The 25,893-nt window shown below is 46.6% G+C and overlaps 1 long non-coding RNA gene across 1 annotated transcript; it reads right to left on the bottom strand.

Moving 5' to 3' along the window:
- Positions 1-919: 919 nt before the first annotated feature.
- Positions 920-15,044, bottom strand: LOC114228694 (uncharacterized). The gene is made up of 3 exons (XR_008557273.1): positions 14,974-15,044; positions 9,672-9,789; positions 920-1,114 (listed from the first exon to the last, which is right to left on the bottom strand). It is a non-coding gene; the product is annotated as an uncharacterized LOC114228694 (long non-coding RNA).
- Positions 15,045-25,893: the final 10,849 nt, after the last annotated feature.

Here is a 25,893-nt window from a genome sequence, read left to right as displayed (position 1 = left end):
CGCTGCCTAGAAGTAAAACTACAACTCCCCTCCTCTTCCCCAATAGACCAACAGTGAGAAACCGGAAGGGCAAGCCTGGACGTAGGCGGGAGGCCTGGGGAGAGGCAATGCTGCTGAGGGCCAGCTTCCGCTTGGGTACCCCTTGCCCCAGTCAACACTTGGGGGCTTGCCCTCTGTGTTGGGAACTCTCGCCTTGTAGCTTGCCAACAGCTGTGGCCTGACGACAAGAGAAGAGATCACAATTGTCATTAAACAGCTGCTAAAAGCCAAGCATTGTGTAACAGTTTACCTACCGACTGTTTTTACACGTTCAACCATCCTTCACAGCAATTACAATTTCCCCCATCATATGGCTGAAGAAGTGAATGAGTACAGTTCATATTCAAAAGACAGTTACTCAACTCTAAAGTATGGACCATGAGATTTTTATTTCCTGTTCAAGAGGGGAGGAGCAAAGGAATTTCTGACCCCTCTGAGGCAAGAGAGGCAGGTTCAAAGCAGCTCATCCCAAGTTAGAGCTCTGGAGGCGCTTGCTCATTAAAAGACACTGGTGTTGGGCGACAGCGCTTGTAAACATTAGACAGCTCTGCCTCAGCTCCCTCATGAGTCAAGTGGGCTTTCTTTTATTAGCCCAAGATCACAATCACTATTGATAAGATTTTTATGGACCTCAGAATACAACCCAGCCGCTCACTCCTTTAAATACTGCAGTGCCTCGTATGTACTTGAGAAGTGGCAGTAAACAAGGCAGGCAAAAGAGACCCCTCTGACAAGTAAAGGAGACCAGAAGAAAGGTAAGAGCTGAACTAAGGAGCTGCTGTTATTTTCAGTAGATGTTTTAATCATGTGGTGGTTCTATGGAAGAATGTGTTCTTATCCGTCGGAAATGCATATTGAAATATGAATGGGTTAAACAGAATGACACCTGAGTTTGGCCTTTAATATCCAAAGTGGGGGAGGGAATACCAATGAGGGAAACAGATAAAACAAGATGGGCAAAATGTTTATAACTGTTGAATCTGGAAGATGGGTACACGGGGCTCATCGTACTGTTTCTCTCCTTGTGGTTTTGGAAATTTCCTTAATCAGAAGATGAATCCTTCCCTCCATGGAGCTTAAAAAGATAAACAAACATTAATTTATGGCGTGTCCATCAGACAGATACACATCTATGCAGAAAAATAAAGCAGGGAAGGGAGGTGGGGAATGCTCAGGGGGTGGATAAATATATTTCCGCATGCTTGTACTCTTTATTTATTTTCTACATTTATTATAAGAGGACATGAGCTGATCACCTGCATCAGCGTAAGGCATTAGTACACACCAAGCTGAATGAAATGGTAACTAAAGGGCACCCAGTTTTCTGGGAAACAAGAGATGAATTTGAGTTTCATGAAAGATGTGAATTTTAAAGAAACACTGATGAAAATAATGGCTAACATTTCCCTAACTTTCCTATATGATACAGCTAAGTTTTGCAAACATGGTAAAGAATGATTGGTTTGATCTTCATCATAACCCTAGGAATGGGTACTGTCTCCCTCATCTCTAAGATGCTGCCCCGAAGCTTAGGGAGTCTGGACAGCTTGCTCAAGGTCATGCAGAGTCTAAGTGGTGGAACCCGGTTTGAATCCAAGTGGTCCCCTCAAGAGTCTGCATGTTTCATTGTCACCTCACGCTGCCTACTCTGATGGATAGGCAGCATTTGAATAAACGAAGGATAGAAGACGAAATAAATATCAAGCAGTGACTGGATATTTCCTGAATGCCTGCCCCACTCGAGATGTTGTTTGGTGCTGGGGGTCCTGTGGGGGAATAAGGCAGATATGGGAGATGAGCCAAGAGCAAGCTTTCCCAGGTAGGATGGCGCTGGAGAGCAGACGGCACTGGATAGAGGAAGAGGCCCATAAAGACTCTGAGGATACTTCTCCAGAAGCCAGGAGTGTGAGGGCAGGAAAGGAGGAAGGAGTCCTTGGGCAGGGTCTCCACCACTTCTCTTCCCAGGCACCCACCACCATCACCACCCACCCATCCACCCCCGCACGCAGCTCCGTGGCTGCTGATCTCATTCTGGAACTTGGCGCTATAGCAGCATCAGACCCCAGAACTCACGTGACAGAGAGGCAAGAAATGGCCACTGCCTAGGGCATTTAGTGACTGATTAAAAAAAAAAAATGTTTATGTTTTCTATGTGCTGGGCACTGTCCTAAAACATTGGCAATGCAGTGTGAACAACACAAATTCTCTCTTCTCGTGAAGAGCAGACGGGAAACAAATATACTCCTTGTTACAAATGCTAGAACATGAAATTGAAGTCGGGTGAGAAGGACATGGCCCGCCAAGGCCATACAAAGCATGACCAGGAAGACTTCTCTGAGGAGGGGACACTTGGGCAGGAAACTGGGACAAGTGAGACAGTCAGGCTTTCCTCTCCGGGACGAGTGCTCCAGGCAGAAACCACGTGGAGGCTGGAGCTAGTCGGGGATACTGGGGAACTCAGAGAGGCCGGCCAGCCAAGGCAGAGTGAGCACACGGGGAGTAGCAGATGGGGTCAGAGCCAGAGGGCAGAGCAGGGGCCAGACTGGGGAGGATCTTGGAGACTGCTCCGTGGACTTGCTTTTGACTCGGAATGAGATAGGAAACCACAGAGGAGTCTGAATTAGCTGACATGCAGGGCCACTTTGGCTGCTGTGAGATAGTTGGGGGCCTGGGTCTAAGCAAAGGGACCAGTTAGGAACCAATTGCACGAATCCAGGGAGAGGAGGCAGTGGACTGGATCAAGTGGGAGCAGTGATGACCATGGGTTTGCCTGTGGATTGGACCTGAGGTCTGAGGAATGTGACCAGAGAAACGTTAAAGGTTCTCTAATTAAGCCTTTTATCTCTACCTTAAGTTCTACCACTGACCTTCCCTTGGGGTTAAGCCATTAGAAGGGCCTCTATGAAAATGCATTCACTGGTCAGATGTGAGCCCTGGACATAGCAATCCATGCTGGCTCAGCAATTATTCTACTTGTCTAGGCAAGAGATAAGTGTCCAAAAGGCTGGGAAGGCGGCATGAATAAGTGAATACAGTCTGAGAACTCTTTAGGAAGTTGCTGCTAACTGATTGCACAAGGAAGGAAAGTGGCTTGCTGTGACCAATGAACTGTGGTGCTATTAACTAAGAATTGGATAAGGGGGGGTGGGGGTGGGGAACAACCCTAGGAAGTTAGAGGTAGGTCTGGAAATAGAGATTATGAATCCAATTCTGGGTGGGTGACTTTGAATCAATTGTGCAAAAGCCAACAGATAAATCCCAGAAGGCATGTGAATAAGAGTGGAGGCTCAGACAGGCCCATGGCTCAGTTTTTCATTTGATTTATTTTGAAACACAATAGGCCCTCACTATTGGAGCCAGAAAATTTAAATCAGGGTATTCTAAGAGGAATTTTATTTTAATATTTTCCAAGAGGCATAGTAACTAAAAACGAGGCTATCAGAATCCATCCCCTTTTAATATGATGGGATCCTTCAAAGACCTGTCTTAATAAACTAAATTTACAAGTAACAGAGCAATTTCTGTACCAACACTAAACAATGTGGTTTGGCTATATTCGTGTGTGTTTTTCCAGTAAGCGTGCTAAATTCTGAATAGGAGAATAACAAATATAGACTTCTTAAACTTGTTTTTTTTCTATTTCTGAGCTCTAAGTTGGTAAACTAGAATTAAGGGTTTCAGCCAAATCCCACATGCTAGCATTGAACATGAGACTTCCCAATTCCACTCTACAGTTGAAATAGAGAACTGGATCAAACTTCAAGTCAGACAATTGGTTCAAGGTCAACGTGTGCCCATGAATATGCTCTCTACTGGGAACACAAGGATGAATACAGCATAATCTCTATGTCCCAGGAAAGGCACACCCCACCAAAAGTCTGAGGTGCCCACCCCATGCAAATGCAGGCATGTCTATAGGGCTGGAGTAGGGCTGGTATCCTCTCTGGAAATGCATAGCAGTCACTCAACTGGCTTGGAACATTAGAAAGACATCTTACCACCACAGTTTCTCTGATAGCTGCTTCTATTCCAGAATAAACACTGTTGAGTTTCCAAGTGCTCTGTAAGCCAGTGAAAGGCAGGCCACGGGCATAAATATTTATAGAGCACCGCATTTCCTGCAGGCCCATACAACTTCCAAAGCAACCGCGACTGGACTCCCCTTATAGAAAAACAACTGAACAAAAACACTTTTCTAAAGAAGCCTTATGAAGGGTTAAGTCAGAGCCCCCTCGATTTCTCCAGTGGGTTTTCTTTCCTTCTCATCTCCTCCTTTTTCATTTTTCCTTCCTCCTCCTCCTTTCTCTCCTCCATCTTCTTTTTAAAATATTTAGCTACCTACTCAGAATTTCCTTTCTTCAACTAATTTTTGAAAACTGAGGTTTTTGCCTGAATTTCTTGAAGCTCATTTCAGTTAGTAGACAAATAACTATTTTGTTCAACCACTTGCACTCAGGAGCTCAGAGTCTAGTGAGGGAAAGCAGAAGCTGAATGGTTAGGGAAAGTGCCACACCATATGTGCTAGACATGAGGAAAGGACCATGCTAAGGAGCTGGAAGAAAGGGGCCCTGGGCCCTGAGGGCCTGGGTGGAGGTGAGCCTATCCATCATGGCATGTGCCGCCTTACTCACTTTCCTGACAGAGGCCGATGGAAGCAAAGGATGGAGACTGGTAAGCAGATGGGACAAAGCAAGTAAGAGTGGCCACACTGCTTCCGAATTCCCATCAATCCCTTCTTGCTGACGTTCCAATGCTGAATCAACCCACCTCTCCCCACCGCTTCTGCAGCATCCTCCTTGGACCACTGCCATAGCTTCCCCACTGCTCTACCTGAGTGACAACCAGCATTCATCAGACATGTCCCTCTCCTGCGTCAAACCCAGCAGTGGCTTTGCATGGCACTTCTAAGCCATGGTAATGACCTTTGGTACTATAACCCTACACAGTCCAGGCCCTGCCACCTCCCCAGCTTCATCTCCCACTCTTGCTATTCACACACAGCGGCCTTTCTTTTCCTCCAACTCACAGAGCTTATTCCTCTCTATACACTTCTTCTCTCTGCCTAGAATGCTCTTTCCTCAGATCTTCTCAGGATCATTCTTTGTTATTTAAACCTTAGCTCAATGTTACCTGCTTGCATGGGCCTTCTGACCACCCAGACAAAGAGAGTGCCCCCTCCCATTTCCCTGTTTCCTTTTCTTTAAAGCTCTCATTACATAGTTCCCCCTCCCCAGATCTCGCTTGGTTTGTTCATCACTGTATCCCAGAACTTAGGAAATTATATTTGTTGAATGAGTAATTGTAATATGAATTCCCAATTGTAATGAACATTATGTCTCCACGACAGTGAAACAAACAACAAATGTGTTTCTCTTCCCTCTTTATTACTATTGACTTTGTAAAAAATATATTTTTATTGATTTCAGAGAGGAAGGAAGAGGAAGAGAGATAAATATCAGTGATGAGAGAGAATCATTGATCGGCTGCCTCCTGTACTCCCCACACTGGGGATCGAGGCCAAAATCTGGGCATGTGCTCTGACTGGGAATTGAACTGCGACCTCCTGGTTCATATAGGTCGATGCTCAACCACTGAGCCACACCATTACTAGGCTCTTACTATTGACTTTTGCCTCAGGAGACTGAAGGGCCTTCTCCTGCCACTGGGATGGTTTTCCCCAGTATTTTCATGTTGTCTTATGGTTCCTGCCGTCTAATAACAGGGAATAAAACTTAAGGGTGACAGCCATACACACAATAAAAGGGTTTATTACATACTAGGTACTGTATATATATACATTATAAATTTGAAACTATAACATCTTTATTATAGTTTTGTCCCCATTTTAGTAGGCCTGTTCAAATAACTTCCAAATAATAGATCTAGACTGCTGAATTTCAGCCTATCCTTGCATTTTAACTCTGAGTACGCAGACCTTGGAAAAACAGACTTACCTCTTCCATGCAAACGGTTTTCCCCATAATTAACATCACAGTGTTTGGAACTAATACTGCAACAAGTAAGCAAAGACAGTATCAGCTTGTCTTGCTCTATCTATCACGCATATTGAAGTACCAAGAAAGAGTTTTCTCGGTCAAGACCACTGTATACGTTTCTGAACATTTGTGCAGCGTTTTCTGCATATATTAGTAATCCAAAACCAAGGAGATTTTTACAATAGTTATCAGCGTAAGTCATTAGCTTTCACAGAAATGTGTTCTCGTTTTCATTTCTATAAGAAGTTAAAAACAAATACCTGTTAAGTTCCCACTTGGAAATTTCTTAAATGACAGTATTAGGTTAGAGCAGACAGTATCACATCTTGACAAGGTGAGCCACCATCCATAAAGAAAACAAAGCTTATTTTGCTCCTTAGGGATATTTTGAATTTTGAAAGGTACTACTATTATGGAGCTCATTACAACTCGAATTTAAGAATTTCATAATATTTGCTTTCCTGTCAGGATAAGTTCTGGAAAGAAAGACAGAAAGAAAATATAAGAGTGTTTCATAATACTGACACTTTTGGGGATTTACCTGGTTTCTAAGTTGCTAAAGGTAATGTTTCCTTATCATAGGGCACACCCGTGGGCCACAGGGTTCCACACGCCACAGAAATGTTATTTTCACGTTACTTTCTTCACCATTTTAGTTTCAAGATCAGATCTCATTAAGAATTCTGACTCATTGGCGTTCCTTAGACTTGAGTCTCAACAACTGTAGGAGAGGGGGAGATGTGCATGTATCTTATAGAGAGAGTGAAGAAAAGTGGAGCAAAGCCAAGACCACCAAGATTTCCCTCTATCACTATATTCCAAAAGCGTCCAAATATTTCCCCAAGCACTTTCCCCATCAGAGCCAATCCTTGTCAGCTCATCCCCATCTCCCGCTCCTTCCCTGACCATCCCAACACCCTTACAGCCCCACCCTCATCATCCTTAGCAAGGGAATAACTTTAAAAACTCGGATCCAGGATGGGCAAGACATGATGTAAGCGAAGGTTTTCTTCTACAAAAATTAATTCACAAAGTCCATGTTTCCCCCAGTATGCTCCCCTCACACCCACTCAGTAATCCTATATTCCTGATTTTGGCCCTTAACGTTTCATACTCCATGTATTTTGTTGATTCAAAAGTTTACAAGGGCGGGATGCCTGAATATTTCAACTGTAAGCTGTTTCAGAGCAGCGCCCGTAGCCTCCTTGGAGGCAGCTATAATATTCCAGCACAACATAGATGCTTAAACTAATAACAGGTTAAAGGGAACAAAAGCGGTGTCGTATATTTATGCCCCAGATTACAGTTTTCCTCTCTCCCAGCACATCAGAGAGGCGCAGATGTCAGTGTTTGAGGACTGTCTGTAATCACACAGCCATGGGAAGCTGCACCCAGGGGTGGACTGGGATCCGCCCCTCCACCCCTTCCTTTTAGCCTCCCAGCTTCCCCACCCCCTCCATCCCAACCCGCAGGTCGCAGGTCGGACACAGCCTTCCATCACCCTAAGGCTGGACTCTGGTGAGAATGCACCCCCACAATGGCCTTTCCTTTGCATCTGCCTGTTCCCAAAGACCGGGATTTCTGCTAGAGTTGCTGTCAGTTCTGAAGACGGCTGAGAGCATGAGGACTTCAGTTACGTGAGATGGTGGAGGCAGGATGGAGGTGGCTCTAGAAGAAAAAAGGTCTGCACTTTGCTTCCTCCTTGGCCAAGGGCTGACTGACCCCTCCCAGCCAGACAGGGGGAGGAAGGGAACTTGGCTGGGGCTTCAGTCGCAGAGTTGGGAGAGGGTAGGAGGAGCTGAAGAGTGCCCCCCAAAAAACATGTTCCGGAGGGTATTAGGAAGGGCACGCTCACCATGTATGGAGGGCCAGCATGCCACCTGGTGACATGTTGAAATAAAAATCAAACAGTATGAAAGAACACTTAATTGCAGTTAGAAATAGCCCAGTATCGCCCAAGCTCCCATTCAGTCAACCTGAAACTGAGTTACAGAATCTTGGACAACAGGGGGAGTGGGGAAGAGACAAAAGGCTCCAAACAGGGTGCAGAAAAAGATCTGGAGGAGGATTTGAGCTTGGAGGGTGGTCAGAAAGCGAAGATGTCAGTGGTATTTTACTCTCAACAGGGAGGAAGGTGGGAACATATTGGAAGAGAACCCTGCCTGGAGTGTGAAAATCCATAGCCTTTTCAGAGGAGAGAAAATCCTCCCTTCTCATGGTTAGAAAGGACCTAAGTGGTCAGAGGGATGATCAGCCCCTTGAGATGCGGGGAGAGGAGTATTTATAGTAAATTAAATCTGGAAAACAGAAGGCAGCGAGCTCTGAGCTCATGCCTCCATTGCCCTTCAGAAGGCATTTATGTGCATTAAGGATTCACACATCTCCGCAGACAGCTGCCAAAAGGGATTATCCAGCTGCAAGAACCGCCCAACTTCACTCCTACCCAAGTATGTGTAAGTCAGTTTCACTTCAACAGGATTCTCTAATGCACTCTGTTCATTCAAATGACCAGAGTGAATGTTTTAAACTTTTAAAAACACATCAGATCACAAATGCCTTACAATACTTTCATTTACTGTATTACTTAACTCTTTGCCAGGTCCAACTCAAGAATCAAAGAAACTCTGTTACAATATAAACCTTTGGAGCCCAATCCTGTAGGCCACCACAGAGTAAAACTAGTGTATACTATCTAATAAAAGAGTAATATGCAGATTGACCATCACTGCAACACACAATATAGCTGCCCCCATGTGGTCAAAGATCCTGCCCCCATGTGGACACAAGATGGTCACCACAAGATGGCCAGCAGGGGAGGGCAGTTGGGAGGTACCAGGCCTGCAAGGGAGGGCAGTTGGAGGCGATCAACCCTGCAGGGGAGGGCAGTTAAGGGTGACCAGGCCGGCAGAGGAGGGAAGTTGGGGGCAAACAGGCTGGCTGGGGAGCAGTTAGGCATCAATCAGGCTGGCAGTGGAGTGGTTAGGGGGTGATCAGGCTGGCAGGCAGAAGCGGTTAGGGGCAATCAGGAGGGCAGCAGGTGATCAGTTGGGAGCCAGCAGTCCTGGATTGTGAGAGGGATGTCCGACTGCCCATTTAGGCCCGACCCGGGATCGGGCCTAAACGGGCAGTTGGACATCCCTCGAGGGGTCCCAGATTGGAGAGGGTGCAGGCTGGGCTGAGGGACACACCCCCCCTCCATGCACGAATTTCATGCACCGGGCCTCTAGTTTAATGAATATTTACTGAGCACAAATATAAATGCATTTTATTGATGCTAAGAAATGCTTTCCCCCCCCCCAAAAAAAAAGAAATGCTTTCCCCCCCACAACTTACAGACACACCTTACAAGAGGTGATGCCAATTTTGTGGACATTTCTTTTCTTAGTGGTACATTTTTTTTAAAATGGCCTTTGTAAAGTAGATGATTGTCTAACCACTATGCTGTACACCTGAAATTAACACAAAATAATAATGAATGTAAAAAAAATAGAGTAATTAAAAGAAAGAAAAGGTGTATTTCAAAAGTATCGTGGACTTGATGAAACAGGAACTCATCCATTTCATTAAAGTTGCCGTCAAATGCTGCCTGAAAGGCTTCCCACCCAGAGCACCAGACTAAGGTGGCCCAACCATCACCTGGATTCTCCCAGCCTGCTGATCACATCTCCATGGAGACCACGCTTCTTGTGTTGACTGCTTGGCCTAGAACAGCATCAGGCATCATTCTAGGCATAGTAGGTGCCAATAAATGGCTCTGGAATGAAGAAAAGTTACCATTTATTGAGCAATAACTACGTGTCGGGCCCTGACCTCAATGCTTTACAAAGGAAAATGTCATTTATCTTAGCAACTTTAAAGATGAGGGGACCTGTAGCAGGTACATGGAGAAGCCAGGACGAGACCTCAGCTCAGTCTAACTCCAAAGCCAGACCCCCAGGTGCTATGTTATACTGTGTGTCACATACAGGCCCTGGGAGTTCTGTGCTGAATTCTGTGTCTGGTCCAAGGATGTACAGCAAGATCCCTGAAGTTAGGGAGAGGGAGAGGGAGAGAGCTGTTCCCCTCCCTTGGAAGGTAATATTTATCTACTGGATGGCCACATTCCCCTGTCTTTCCAAGTGCTTTATGTATAAGGTCCTGAGTTAACATAGAGGTGGGGTTGCCTACATTTCTGCCCAATAAGATGAGGAGAGGTTCCAAGGAAGAGATGGAGACTTCAACTTTGTATGGAAGGATCCCTCCATCAGTGAGAGTGAGCACAGCCCACCTCGGGCTCTGGGAGTTATGTTGAATAATAGGGACGTAGGGTATCCTGGGGAGGAGCTAAAAGAACAGTAGGTACAAAAGCACTGAGTGCCAGGCTCAGGGGTCTGAACTTCATTTCATGTGTTCAATGATCGTCATCAACGACCTATTTCAATGTGGGCTTTATTCCATCCCAGCCGAGCCTCTCTCTCCATTCACATCTAACTCAAGGAAGAAGGCTGAAATTGGGCACTGCCCTTCCTAGATCAACTGAAGGCTATGTCTATTAGAGACTTCTAACGCAGCACAAAGAGAGCATCAAGAAGACCGGCTGGCCAAAGGAGTGACACAGGAGGTTTGGTTATAAGTTAGTCTATATCACTTCAGCTCAACTAGAGCCTATGAAATTGTCAATTTGGGTCTCCACGAAAATCCTGAAGGATATCACAAGCATAAACTGTTTCCTTTAGCACAGAGCCGGACAAGCCCGGCCTACAGCCCATTTCGTGTGGCTCTCAAGCAAAGACTGGTTTTTACATTTTTAAAGGGTTGCAAACAAACAGACAGCTCCCCACCCAATCGAAGACTATATGAGAGACACAGACAGACCACAAAGCCTAAAATACTCACTATCTGGCTCTTTACAGGAAAGAGTTCACTGCCCCTGACCTAGAACTTGCCATCCTCCCCCATCTGTATTCAGACACAGGTCATTTAAGCGCTCGATGTGACCAGACGCATTGAGAACTAGGTCTCTTTACCACTTCAGTAAGTAGAGCTAACCTCATGGCACGGTGACTTATTGATTAGTAATTCCTCTTATGAGAATTCTAAAGTTGGAGCGATTACTAGACTCACCCCCATTTTAATGGTGTCTTGGATGCTTTAGAAAGATGTCCTTCTTACACTTGAGGACTTGCTAGCTTCGGGGCAAATGCTGTACCGGTCTGACCTTCCCAAAGCCAGTGCTAAGTGGCTCTGTAGCCTCGGCAGCACACTGGTTGTTAAAGCTTACCCAAACAACCTTCTTAATTAGAGACCCGTGAAAACCCAGCCTCCCCTTCCATCAGGTTAGGACATCCAGTAGGTGTAGCTGGAATCTTTAAAACTTCGCCTACCAATAGCACCCTCCAAGGTGCCTTCCTCTAAGGATGATACTGGAAAGGACAAAGAGGAGGCATGTAGATTTTCCGTTCCATGAATCCAGCATATCTTAGTTTCCCATCAAACAGTAATTCAATGTATACCTGAAGAAGATGTTCAGGTTTGGAAATTTTTACTGGCCTTGTATCTCATCGAAAAAAAACACATTTTTTTTGGGGGGGGGGTAAACTTGTGTACACAGATTGAAAAGATACTCAAGCCTGCCTCAAACATGAAAACTATTCTGGATATAGTGCCTAGTCACTGGGCGGGAGCCACCCAGGCAGACTTGAAGGTTTCTGTAGCCTCTGCATGACCCATGGCCGGGTTATTCTGCAACAAACCCGGGCCCCCTGGCTGGGATGGTGAGCTACATTCCTACCGTCTTTGCTAAAACACCTGTTGCTTTCCGTCAGCGTGGCCAATAGAAAGAGGAACACGTACCATCTCTTAATGACTTGAAAGCTGGCCCTGCAGTCAGTTCTACTCGGCACAGACGCCCAGGGCCCTGGACGCCCGCTAAGACTGGGGTCAGCTTTTCATTGTATCGAGCAGGTTGATGCAGGCGGATGAAACGTTATATTTCAGATGCCGATGCATACGAGTACAAGGCTGCTTAGACTCTCTGTCTAGAACATGTTTCCATTCCCATTCCTGCTTGAATACACGAGCATCTGGCCTTAGAAACCACATTTTCCCCAAGTCAAAAGCGGCAGTGATTTTTTTTTTTTTCTGAAAGAGCGAAGCACTGCATTTCATTAAAAATATGCCTCCATGCTACCGTTATTTCAAGGTAGCGCAGTTGAGGACGGAGAAGTGAACGTGGGTTAAACCGTAGCTCAGCCGACGGAGAACTGCGGCACCTCCAGCAAAATCATTCATTCCCGGGACTCAGTTGACCAACAACAATCGTCTTCAAAGCACACAGCCTGCCAAATTCCACAAGTTATTTCATTAATCATCCTCACTGCCCAGCATGAACCCAGAGAGAGAGGCCATTATTTCCTAAATTACAGAGGAAGAAATGAGCAAAGGTGAGAGAATCGGAGAGAGTAATCAGCTATGATTGTTACATTTTCCTGACTGTAAAATAATCTATGTCCAAATAATTTCCTAGAGGGGTCAAGGTCTCGGTGCCAATGAGCCGCAGAGGACACGTCACACCCAGGTCGGCCCCTCCCAGGCACTCGGTCCTCACCTCTAGCACACCCCTAAGTCTTTAGGAGGTTGGGGCTGACGTAGATCATCCGAGATTTAGCCTAGCCCCTACAGTCCAGCGTCACTATTCCCTGGATCATCCAGGAGGAGAACTGAAAGATGACAACTGTTTGAAAGACCAACTACCAGCAATGAACGGCGAGAGGGGAGAGAAACTCGCAAAAAGTGGATTGCAGCCTGGAGGAATCGGAGTAGAGGTCCAGGAATTGCTTTTAGTTTATTAAGGGCTCAAAAGACATTACTGCTGCTGAAGCATTTCCCATCTTCATGTGCTAGACCACAAACCATTAATTCTTAATTAAATCGCTTTAAAAACTCATATCCTCACAGGAGGAGAACAAAACAGTACTGGCTATGCCTGGATTTGAAAAATGATTGCTACTTCCTCTCACTGGTTTGTTAACACGTGATCCTTTAAAGTCCTTGAAGGATCGAATTTCCCAATATGTAAGCGTGGATTTGGTAACGATCATTCCTATGTCAGATGCTGTAGGAAGCTGGTGCCCATGGGAAAGGTGCTGATGCGCAGGAAAAGGTGATCAAGGAAAAAGCGGGATTAGGGCATGGATCTGACAGCCCGAGAACCATCAGAAGAGAGGTTCAGGGAGCGGCTACAGGGGGGGCGGGGGGGAGAGGAAGGTGATGCAGTGATGGCTGTGGGATGTCCTGCTGAGGAGGAAGCCAGTGAGATGGGAGGACTCTGGGGAAAAACATTTCTTTCCTCAGGTGGCCTGGTGGCTTAGATAGAGGGCCTCAAATCGGACAAGAAGAAAAGTGTGGAACTGGGAAGCCAGAGGGTCATACATCAAACCATCACTTTTGTATCTAAGTCTTAAATATTGTAGACAAAATAAATCCCATGCGGGGTGGGGTGGGGGTGGAGGACTGAGCATGAAGCTTTACCTGGTTCATATAAATCACTTTATGAGGGAGGTAGCCAGGGTCACCGGGCAAAGCCCACATTACAATGGAGTTTTCTTATTCCTTGAAGCGATGGGCTTGAGATGTTTTAATAGCGTTTACTCAAAGTCCAAAGTCTGTACATCCTTTAAAAGCATGCCAACTACAGAACACTGAGAAGCCAGCAGATGCCGATTTGAACACTCGATAACCATTTTTATAGAGTTCCCCAGACCTAGCCGGGCCTGCACGTCTGCTCCCTGCCAAATCTGACCCAAGTCGACATCCCGGTCTCCTCCCGGTTTGAATAGGAAACAGGCAGTGCTGAATCCAATCTGTCGGAAAACCCCCCAACCAACTCTGCCTCTGGGAGCCACAGTGCCTTTGGTGAGGCCGGCGGGACACAGCCTCCCAGGGGACTCACACTCGGGGATTTCAAAAATATGTGCAGTAGCGGCGGCCACCTGAGGGTGGTACCGAGGGAGCGGGCGGGAGGACCAGGACTTCACGGAACACCGGCTCTGCAAACAAGCCTCCCCGAGGCGTTTTTAAAAAGTCACCCACCTCATTGTTTCCAATGGACGGAATGAAACGTAACAGTGTAACGACTTTTCCCAACTAGACCCTCCTTATGCGCCTAGTTTTAAAGCCAGACTCTCATCGGAGGACACAAAGAGGGGCGCGCTGCCGCGTCCCCCGCAGACCCCGCGCTCCTCCGAGGCCAGAGAGGTCGGCAAAGTCCCAGCGGAGACCAGGTGTTCCCTTTTACCCCCGTGACAAAGGGACCGTCGGCTTCCGACCCCCCTCCCGCCCAACCCCCAGGCATGTTTGCGGGGCTGGGCCGCCGGGGCTGGGTCTACAAAGGCCGGGACCCCCCACGCCCGACGCGCCGGGCGCCTGGCCTCCGATGCCGGCGGTCCTCGGTCATCTGCGCTGGGGCCGGCGCCCGGACCGGGGCCGGGAGTCGCCCTAAGGTGGCCGGCGGGCGGGTCCCGTTCAGGGACCGTCCTGTTTGAGAGGCGGAACCGGGTTTGTAGCCCTCAGGGGTTCACGCAGGAGCTCCTCGGAGGCGCCCACGTTGCAGCCGCCCTGGCTGCGGGTGCAGCGCGGGGCCGCCAGGTCGAGGCCGGGCCGGGGCCGGGCCGGGGTTCGCAGCCAGGAGCCCGGAGCCGGCGGCGGCGGCGGCGGGTCGCCCCCTCCAGGCGGCGGCGGGCAGCGGCGGGCCCCGGTCCCGGCGGCGGCGGAGGAGCCCCCCAAACCCCGTCCGTCCCCTCCCCGAGGGAGCGCGCAGGGGAGCGGGGCCCGGCACCACCCTCCGCCGCCTCCACCTGCGGACTTGGGGCTCCGGGCAGGGGGTCCCTAGATCCCCTTCCCATTCTTCGGGGCTCCAGGCTGGAAAGGACCCCGGTGTGAAGGCAGAGCCGGCGCTTACCCGAAGAGGGGCGGCCGCCGCGGGTCGCGCTCGCAGGTCGGGTCCGGGAAGGGGCGGCTGCGCTGCGCTGCGCTGCGCTGCGAAGTGATGCGCCGGCTCCGGCTCCAGCGCCCGCCGAGCGCCCTGCACCGCTGCTCGGCTCCCACTTCCTCTTCCTCGGCTCGCCCCGCCGCCGGCCGCGCCCCGGCCCGCCCCTCTCCGCGCCGGGATGCGGGCTCCGCGGGCCTGGAGCAGCGGGTCCCCGGCCCGCCCCCCTCTGCCCAGGGGCAAGAAAGGTGGGAAGGAGGAGAGAGAAAGAAAGAGAGAGAGAGAGAAAGCGAAAGAGATTGAGCACTTGGACTTGTCTCTGGAGCCTTGCCAAACAGAGCAGTCAAATTACAGCCCCTGGGGGGGAAGTTAAAAAAAAAAAATTCCTGCTACTGTTTCTGCAGACACATCACTTTTCTTCATTTTCCAGGATCTTCAGGGGCTTTTCTTTAAACACCATACAAAAATAATTCTTTCCAAGTCAGCTTGCTAGTGTTGCACAGAAGCTCTGGGTAAATGTGAAACAGGGGAAGCTCGCTGCTCCTCCGGCATCATTACCCTGATCACCTGGGTGAATGTGCCGAAGAACCTTTGCTGGGAGAAGGGAAAAGTGAAAGGAGACGAGGCAGACTAACCTTTGGATCCGCCGGGAAGATGTTTAAAGGCACAGCTGTGTTAAAATTATGACGAGTCCAAGGTGCCTAGGAGACGCCGGTCAAAGGCATCGGAGCGATTTCTTCACACCTTCTCTCCTTCAAAGGCAGACGTACACGGCTGGTCTGCCTCCTGCCTCCACCAGGTTTTGTGATTTGTGAGAATGCCCTTCTGCATGACTCGCTCACAGGCTTTTATTTTTTTTCCTCAAATGGCTGTTGAATTTATTTGCTTGATCAATAATGGTCCTGGCAAAAGTTAATCAACAACTGAGACAACTGTAATGAAATACTAAACTTTAAAAATCCACGATACCTGATAGAATTTAGAGTTTACACAAACAAGAAGAAACTTCCAGCAAATATAAAATGAATGTCATATGACCAACAGGACAGCAAGAAGGCCGCACGCTTTTAACTTCACCGGTTACTAGCTGTGTGGCCTCCAGGGAAGCACTTGCCTCTCTGTGCCTCATTTCCTTCACCTGTAAAGTGGCAAGAACGATCACCCCACACATAATGAAGCCTGGATACCTATGAGCCTTTTTTGTTGTCCATGTCCCCCCTTTATCTGTGTTTATGCGTGCACATGGTTGTAGAAATTATCACAAAGATTTGAAACCAAGTGAGGTTTTGTGCAGGAGGGCCACACAGTGGCCCAGTTCTCTCGCTGCAACGGGCCGTGCAATTTATTTTGTCTCCACAACCGACTGGCTATTACCTAAAGCTCCGAGGCTAGGTTGTGCTTGGAATACGTCTCCCACGGACGATTTGCCATGGAACGAAAGCAGACATTTGCCATCTTCAAAGCGAAGTTTCCGTTGGTCCTGGAATAGCCTGTGAGGTCCACCGCACAGGTGCCAGTTTCCTGTCACAGACAGGAAGCAGGCCCAGCTGGCTGCATCAGACCCTTTCCAGTCCCCGGCGCTCACACAGAACCCCGCCCATCACCCCGTCGGTGAGCGCCTCACACATGGACAGCAGGTCTTGGGCTCTTTCAATCCTGTGAGCTAGGTGCTGGCCCTCCCTGGACACGCAAAAGGCCTGAGGTTCAAAGAGGATGAGTGTGTCTGACAGATGGGGCTGGGGACCACGCGGGAGGGAGGGTGTCCTGACTCCTTGCAAACGCCCTCTCTGCTCCTCTGCTCGGATCTAATCACACATTTCTTAGCACAGATGACTTCCAGGGAAGCGGTGAGGTCTGACGGCCCGCCACAGACTCTGCCCACCTTAGGCAGATAGCAGTCCTGAACTTTGGTTATCTGGGGACTGGCGATTATAGTTCCTGCTCACCCCACCTTGCTTCACCTCCGTGGGAGGTGGGAAGTGGAACAGGAGATTTCTTATGGATGCTGAGGGCCACGCACAGCGCTAGGCACCTAACCCGCCTTTATCACGCCTGATTCCCAAATAAACGTGCACTGCCCCTCTGATCATGAGGGAGTGGCCTGGGAATTCCCTGGTCTGATGCACTATGGACTAGTTTACCTGTGTGTGCCCAGCACCCAGCCCGACTCCTAACTCGCAATTGACATGAAATGTTTGGAGGGTGGGGGATTGCATGGGTGGAGGAGAGGACAACATGGGTTGTGAAAATGCTCTCATGTAGCATTCCATAACCGCGACACGCCACTCTCCCCTTTAAGGAAAACTAGCCAACAGACCGACGTTCTGTGGTGCATCCAGTACCGGCAAAGCTCTTTGGGTGAGAGGTCCTCTTAATACTAATTCTAATCAGTCAAGGTCAAAAGAGGGAAACAGAAACCACTAAGAGTATTTATACAAGAGAGACTTTAATGCAGGGAATTGGCTCCACAAGTGATGGAAAAACCCAGAATCCAAAGGAAGACAGTGAGGCAGTACAGAAATGAACAACAGCAGAAAGCCCCACTGCCATAGGATGGAGGGGAGGGGGAGGGGCCCCAGATGGAAGCTGTCTGTGGGAGCCGGAGCACAAGGCACTGCCTTACACAGTACTTGGAGGGGGCGGGGGGAATACCCTGATTTCTCCCTTCCTTCACCCTCCAGTCCAGTGCCTTCCATGGGTTGAACCCAGCTGACAGGGGGGCTTGGGACACTGGGATGCTGAGCAGGAAAAGGGCAAGGAGGGTCTGAGGGCGACCGGCCTAGACCCAGCATAGCCCTCAATTCATACCTCTTTCTTTCTCAAATGAGATTGGGTCTACCAATTAGATTGCTTTGGAGGAAATGTTTTTGCCTTTTGAGATCACTGAGGGTCTCCCATAGCGTCTCATTTATTCCTCATGGAGACCTGGTAAGGTAGATACTATCATCCTTAAGCCGCATGCAAGGTCATGGTTTCAGTGACTTGCCCAAGGTCACACAGGTGCACGTGGCAGAGCAGGTTTCGAACCCAGGGCCGTGTGTTCCAGTTCTGGGGTGTGTCCCACTCACCCAGCTGTTTCTAAGGAAAGGCAGGGCCACCACGCAGTCACATTTCAGGATCACCAATCTGCTGTGCACATATGGGAGTTAATGTTGGCAAAGGTTACAGAGTTAAAAGGCTGGGTTACACCTTGCTTTCCTTTTATGACGTTGGGTGATAACATTTATGAGGCCGATGATGGCTGAACTGAGCTGATGATCACACCAGGTCAGAAATATTACAGGAGCTCCTCAGGAAAAACACAGGTAGCGTGTATCCCTTTGTTTTTGTTTTTTTTTTTTTTTTAAAAGCGATTTCAATTTCAAATTTCGTTTGACAGTGACCTAAAAATCCTCTAACTGTGTTAAAGAGATTAGGCTAAGAGAAGGGACTTACGTAGGGTCTCCCATAGGGAAGACAGAAAACCAAAGTCCGTGTGTAAGCGCGTGCGTGGTAGGATGGCCTGTGTCTTCCACCTCCCTCCGCCAGGAGTGGGACCAGCGTCTACGTTGGTGTTGGTGCTGCTTTTCCTGATGCCTCTGATTAGCTGGAAGATTTAAAATTAAGGAGCCGTGATGACCTCAAAGAGTGAAAAATAAAGTCAGAAAGGTCCGTGATGGCTGGTATCTAGCTGAGTTGGGCCTAAAAGTAGGTAGAGGAACTTGAGGCCACCTGGAAATCCTGATACTTGAGAATATCTCCGTTGCGGGCCTGCAACACAGTGTCTGAAATTCCCCTCACTAGCAGCCGGGTGGATTAAGGCTGGTGACCAGGAGGCGAGTGCAAATTCATTATCTATCAAGGATAGGGTGGTGAAGGGTTATCCGGCTCAGTAGCATGCTCAGTAGCAGAGTGGGGGCATCTGACCTTCTCAAAGAGCCTCATTTCCTGCTGGTAAGGAAGGCCCCAGCAGGAGAGGGGGACCCCAGATACCTGCCAGGCCAAGAAGACAGCAGAGGGGCACCAAGAGAGGCAGAAAGGATGACAGAAATGTGCCGGGGTAACAGAAACGTGTGAAAATGAGAAGTGCAAACAGCTCACCATCATCCTCTTTTCTATTCCTCTAATTGCCTACGTTTCCTCAATTCTCACCAATATAGTTAACGAAGATGTTTACACATGCTGTGTAAATGCAGATATTTGCAGCAAATTTTTTTTTCCAGAACTTGAAACTCTGAAAGTTAACTCATCTTGGTTAAACAATCCAGTATTATTTCACACAGATGGCTGGGCATCTTTGTAACAGAACATTCTTAATTGTATTGTTCTGAAATCGAGCAACACTGAACGCTTTATGCTTCTGCTTCAAAATTAGCTTTGTTTTCAAGTTCATAATAGAGAATACATTGGGAAGGTTTTGAAATTTAGTGGGGTTTTTTAGTTTTTTTTTTTTTTTTGAGCTGTTTTCTCTGTGTGAGATGTGTTCAGGGGAGGGGCTATTTGCAATTCTATTTCTCAAAAGTTTTATGTTTAGAAGTTCTCCATAAGAGTAGTACTATGCCCCTGAATGTGTGTGTGTGTGTGTGTGGTGGGGGGGTGGAGGGGTGGGTTTCAATGGTCACTATGGGAGGGGGAGTCTACTGGTGTTTGGATTCCAGGGTCACTAAACTCCCTGTCATGCGGGGACAGTCCTGCACAACAAAGAGTTGTCCCATCCTAAACACCGATAGCCTCTCCTTAAAGGCACACTGTGAGGAGTCCACGCAGATCGGGCATCTCAAATTTAAATGCTTTCAGGGGCTGAGCCAAGCTGGTAAAAAATTAAATAAATGAAATAGAAAAGGCTCAGCAGCTCAGGGCTGTGAGCATGTGGTGCACATTTAAGGCATATAAATTCAAATTTTCTTAAACACTGCTTTAGGCAAAAGACATTCCCATAGCGAAGTTCTTCTTGTGGGCCTCCAGTTCGCTCCTTCCCTTTCACTCCCAGCTGCTTCTGGGTAACTTTCCCCTCCTCCCCTCCTCCTCCTTCTTTATAAAAGATGTGTAGTTAACTGCACAGAAAGGATTGATAGAAAACACTTTTGCTTCCCTGTAAGAATTCAATGCCATGAATGCTCTACTTAAAATAATAAAAGAACTGGGGTGAATATAAGGCTACTTTTACCCGTGAAAAATGAAATTAGTCAAAAAAATGTAAACAATAAACTGATAACAGAGGCCTCAAGTGTGTCCTCCCATTCATTCTCCCCTTTGCAGTTTTACAACAAATCCTTACAAGTCGCTAAACACATGAATGATTGCTACAGGTTTTGAACACCTTCACGTCCCAGCTCTGCCAACCACTTCTCGTAGACTCTTGTTGCCTTGGGGGTAAGTTGAACAGTGCTGGGACAAGATTGCGTGGTGCCCGAAGGCTCGTTAGGAACTAGGGCTTAGTTACTGTGGCCACAGCTGTATAGACAGACGTGAGGAGCAGAGCAGGAATTTGGAGGCACAGGGGAACAAGGAGCTGTACATCCCAGGTACATTTTGTGAATGCATGAATAAGAGTAGATCCCGTGGAATTGCCTTAGAATGCCCATCCAAGTTCTCTCCAGAAAATTCCGTACTGTGAAAAATTATTGCTGCCATGATGGGGCAAGCTCAGTTTTACAAATGTGATGAAGACCAAGATGTGAATTTCCTCATCTATCTATCTATCTATCTATCTATCTATCTATCTATCTATCATCTATCTATCTATCTATCTATCTATCTATCTATCTATCTATCTACCTACTTATCTAATCTTTTTTTTAAAGGAAAACATGAAAAAAATGGTAAGTTAGATGTTTCAGCAATGGACACCAGAAACACAGGCCCCTGGAGTGTTGGGCAGAGCAGAGGACCAGTGAATGGCTCCCCCTATGGTATTCCTGGGCCCCCTCCCTTCTCATACTCCACCAGATAAGACAGTAGGACCTTATTCGCCATGGGGAGTGTAGAGGTTGGAGGAAGAGCGATGGCAGGCTCAGTGAACTAACACAAATTTGGAGGGACAAGACTTTTAGCCACAGACGACAGCCTTGTATGTTGCTACCTTCAAATGAAGTTTAGTGGTTATCTAGCTCTCCTTTCTGCTATGCATCTTAAGACTTACCCTACTACCTGTGAGGAAAGGAATTTCACATTCAAGATCTGAATGCAGGTGCTATAGAGAGGAATAAAAAGGGAACTGCGTAATTACAGAGAGCAAACTGATCATCAGAAAACGGAAAAGCCCCATAATTATCCTTATTCATTAACGCCCAAAAAAAGGTCTTTGAGACTATAAATTGGCAGTGCTCTCTCAGACACCACGTCACCCTGGGAATAATTATGTAGGGCCAGCACTGAGGTCTCTACTGCAACTCTTTAGAAGCTGCTGGAAAATTTGGAGACTTGGGAATATTCAACAGAATGCTATTTCTTTTTTTCCATTTTAATTTTAAATGGTGGCGGGCTATGTTTCCTGAATAATAATAATAAAAAAAATACCTTATTCCAGGCAAAAACTCTAGAAGCAAAAAATACCTTATTCCAGGCAAAAACTCTAGAAGCAAAAAAACAACCAGGCCTTTAAGGTTGTTCTCCCATCAACTGCAAAATGTAATTTAAAATGTTTGCTAATAGAAATAAAATGACCTAGAACTGGATTTTTATATTCCATGTTTAAGAAATTAAAATACAAACTTTTAAATATAGCTCAGTGTAGCTCAATCCAGTAAGATAAGTGAAAACTTTAAAAAATTAAATCCCACGAATTTCTCAAGAAAAAAAAAAGGAAAATTTATTTTGAATGGGGAACATTGATATTTGAAAACATGGAGACCTAAAATTTAATAATTTATTAAGAGTTTAATAATGAAGTAAGCAGTTATCAGTAGGTTTGTGATGCTCAGTCTTGGAAGACCAGTGTGACAATGTGGAGAGCAAGGGTGAGTTAAACAGTGAACAGAGGAAGATTTCATGTCTGTTTTGTCTCTGGGAGCTCCTTGAAAATGAGAACTGAAGATGACATCATTCCAACCCCAAGATACTTTCCTCAAGTTAGCATGATTAACTTTCTGATTTGCTAAAATATTATGGTGAACTGCATTTTTACATTATGCACAATCTATATATATAAAAGCTTAAGTGACTGTTACAACCAAATGACCGGAACGACCGGTCAACCAGTCGCTATGATATACACTGACCACCAGGGGGCAGACGCTCAATGCAGGAGCTGCTCCCTGGTAGTCAATTCTCTCCCACAGCCAACCTCCCCCAGCCGGCCAGGCCCCCGCCCCATAGACTCTGATGTCGGGGGGGAGGTAGGGGGAGCAGCTAGCCAACCTCCTGGGGTCCCTCCCCTAGGCTGGCCCCCCAATAGGCCTCGATCGCCGGCCAGGCCAAGGGACCTCATCCATGCATGAATTCATGCACCGGGCCCCTAGTTTACAATAAAATAACTTTACAATAAAATAATTCAAACTCATTTTTTTCTCCAAATTCCTTTGTTACTTAACTTAGCAATGAGACTCTACTAATGTAGAGTATCTTGGATAAACTTAGGAATTATTAAGAATAAATTAAATATTTTTAATATATATATTAGTTCCTTTGTGATGCAGCCTGAATATTTAGAATCACATTATGTACCCATTAAAGACTGGCAAGATCCGTTTCATTTATATGTATCACTCATACCCTTCAGAATGGAAGCAAAATCCACCTCCCCATCACAATCATATTTGCATACATGTCTCTGCCTCTCTGTGCAGGTCCATTCTCCCTGATGTCCCTCCTTTCCCTCTTTTAATCTCTGAGCCCTCATTCCCCTAAAAAACTCAACTTTATTCACATGATCAGATCCTTATTCCCATCAGCATTTCCTTCTGGCTTAATCAGCAAAACCTGATTACATAATATAGACATATTGTGTATAAATTCTGACACATTCCATTTTTCTTTGGAATTTTGTGATAGAACAAATTAAACCGGAAAACACAGAAGCATCATACTTTTTCTGAATTTGCTATCTTAAGAATCATTCTTTCAAAAATTGGTGTCTTCATTTTTATAAATTTCCATGGCGTATTCACCATAGTTGGACACAAGTGTCTTAGGTATCATCAACAAACTTCTACCAGGTACCTGGACTGAAATATGATAGAAGATGGAAACCCCACAAATTATACAGACTCAACTGCGGGTGTGGGTTGGAGTCCTTTGTAACGAGGTTAACTTCAGGCACACCCAGTATACTGGTTTCCAAGTAACTTTTTCTGTGATTACAGAAGGACTTTGTTTATGAAGCACCCAATTTCATGATCACTTTCCAGCAACCCAATACTTTCCTGAGATTGACTCCCACATTCCTAGCAAGATGGTTTGAGCTCCTGTTTCTTTTAGGAAATGTATCCTTTCACCTTTTAAGAACAGAAGGGGTCTTTTAAAACTATTCAGCAAGTAAAAAAAAAGAAGAAGAAGAAGAGGAAGAAGAAGAAGAAGAAGAAGAAGAAGAAGAAGAAGAAGAAGAAGAAGAAGAAGAAGAAAGAAAGAAAGAAAGAAAGAAAGAAAGAAAGAAAGAAAGAAAGAAAGAAAGAAAGAAAGAAAGAAAGAAAGAAAGAAAGAAAGAAAGACCTGATGTGGGCTAATTAAATTAACAAAAGCCTCTGTAGCCGTGCAAAATTCAATAACTCAAGACTAAAGATGGAGCACTACCATCTATTTCTTCTTTCAAACCCTCTTAGCCTCACTGTAATTCAAGTCCCCATGGGTAATTCCTGGCTGGGATGTGTCCACTTGCAGGCTCCCACCTGCTGGGCATAACGTTGCTGCCAGCCTGGTCTCCACAGGATACTGTTTGCATAGCTAACATCACACAAGGGCCCCTCAAATGGTTAAAAGCAAAACCAAGGGGTGTGGGCAGGAAGGACTCTGAGCGTGTGACCCAGGGAGTAAGCAAAGGCTTCCGAGCAGTGGGGAGAGTGGCCTGCCACCTGTGCGTCTCCATCTCCACACCAGCCCCTGGTCACTCCTCTTTCCAAGCCCTGAGGAATATCCCCACCTTCCCTCTCCCTTCTCCCCGCCCCGCCCCTCGCCCCTTTGCTGTGGTCCTGTCCAGAAAGCAAGCAATTCCCTGGGCCTTCACTGGAGCTGGCTATCACATTGGAGAACACACCTAATTAAATGTCAGCATTGTCCAGGCTTGCACAGGGGTTATGTGGGGAAAATGCAGCTAGAGCTTAGGATTATAGTGGAGGAAGTCTTTACTTACACACTTAAATTGCAAGCTGGACAGGGAGCTGAGCTCTGAATCAGATTCTGTTGTATCTCTGATGCAAGGAAACAACTCACTCGGCGGACTCTCGGGGAATGCGGGTCAGTTAGGTAGCTACAAGGCTCCCCAGGTTACCCCACGTCAGGAAGATGACAGATGAGCTTGACAGGCCTGGGCAAAGGTATTTCCCTTAAGAGAAGGGGAAGGATATGAACCCTCAGGTCAGCGAGTCTTATTTGTTTCACGAATTTCTTGGTAAGAAAGTCTCAAACACTTCCTGGGATGTCTGCATACTATTGGCTGTTTATTGGTTACATATTTACTTACATTCCTTGCTTTAAAGACTGTGCACGGGTCACCCCATAATGGGGATATGTGAATTTTCAGTTAGTTTCTTGTCTGATGACTTCACAATATTATATGTTCAAGGATTGTTAAAAGATGCTTGAACCAGGGGGACCCCATTCTTATCTGGATGCTCAGAGGGCACAGACAAGGTACCTCACTGAAATGCACACCAGCCACCCCTTGAACAAACTTCAATGGCTCCATAGTTTAGAATCAAGTTTAAATGCCTTAAAACTATTAGCAAGTGAAGAAGAAGAAGAAGAAGAAGAAGAAGAAGAAGAAGAAGAAGAAGAAGAAGAAGAAGAAGAAGAAGAAGGCCAACGTTCAAGGCCAATTAGTCTAGCCCTAACTGACTACCTTGCCTATTGTTTATTATTATTATTATTATTATTACTACTATCATTATGCCACCCAAACTTTTCAATTAACCAAATCTACCCATAAGTCGTGTTCCCATATTGTATGTGAATGTCTGTGTTTGAGGCTGGAATGTGGTTTCCTATGTTCTCTAAGGAGATGTTGCCAACCAGTTAGCTGAAGGTACACTGTAATTGAAAAATAAAATAAAAACATGAACTCCCAGGAGAAGTTCTTGCTGCACATCCTCCATTAGGTTTTCCTAAACACCCCATGAATAAGTTCCTCACTCAGAATGCCCAAACCTCGTTGCCTATATTGTCTTCCCCCCAAGCTGCAACCAGGACCAAAATACTTTAGCAGCCATGCACCCGGCGTGTGCTTGCTGACAAGGATAGAACAAGACAGGCGAGACACGGAAGTTCCTAGTGGGCAGGTGGTATGCACATGATCTGTTTGTTTTTTTAAAAAAAAACCTCAGCAAACAAAGCTGCTATAATTGAAGCTAGCTATTCAGATAACTAAAGGATTCCCTGATGGGTTCTTTAAAATCCTAGCCTCTCTACTAAAGTATTTTTATGGCTATTATTGTTACCGTTTGGCTTGCCTCAGACTTTTTAAAAAACCACTTTATTTTTCAATTACAGTGATCATTCAGCTAACTGACTGGCAGAAACATAGGGAATAAACCAGCCTAACCTAGATTCAAAGTCAGGGCGGTGCGTTACTCGTGTCCCTCCCCACAGATGGGGCGGGGGGGCATATACCCTTGGCTGTGTAACTTCCTGGAGCTTAATGCCACTCCCCTTCTTTCCAGGAGTGAGATGATGCTGTGAAACTCAGCTGCTACCTCTGAAATGCAAAACCAGCCAGTTTTTCAGGACTGGGAAATCTGAGACGGCCACGTCTCTTTCAAACAA

Source organism: Eptesicus fuscus, chromosome 10, assembly GCF_027574615.1.
Source record: "Eptesicus fuscus isolate TK198812 chromosome 10, DD_ASM_mEF_20220401, whole genome shotgun sequence".
Taxonomy (NCBI): domain Eukaryota; kingdom Metazoa; phylum Chordata; class Mammalia; order Chiroptera; family Vespertilionidae; genus Eptesicus; species Eptesicus fuscus.
Note: the sequence above shows the minus strand (reverse complement) of the source record. Positions and strands in the feature narration are given on the sequence as shown.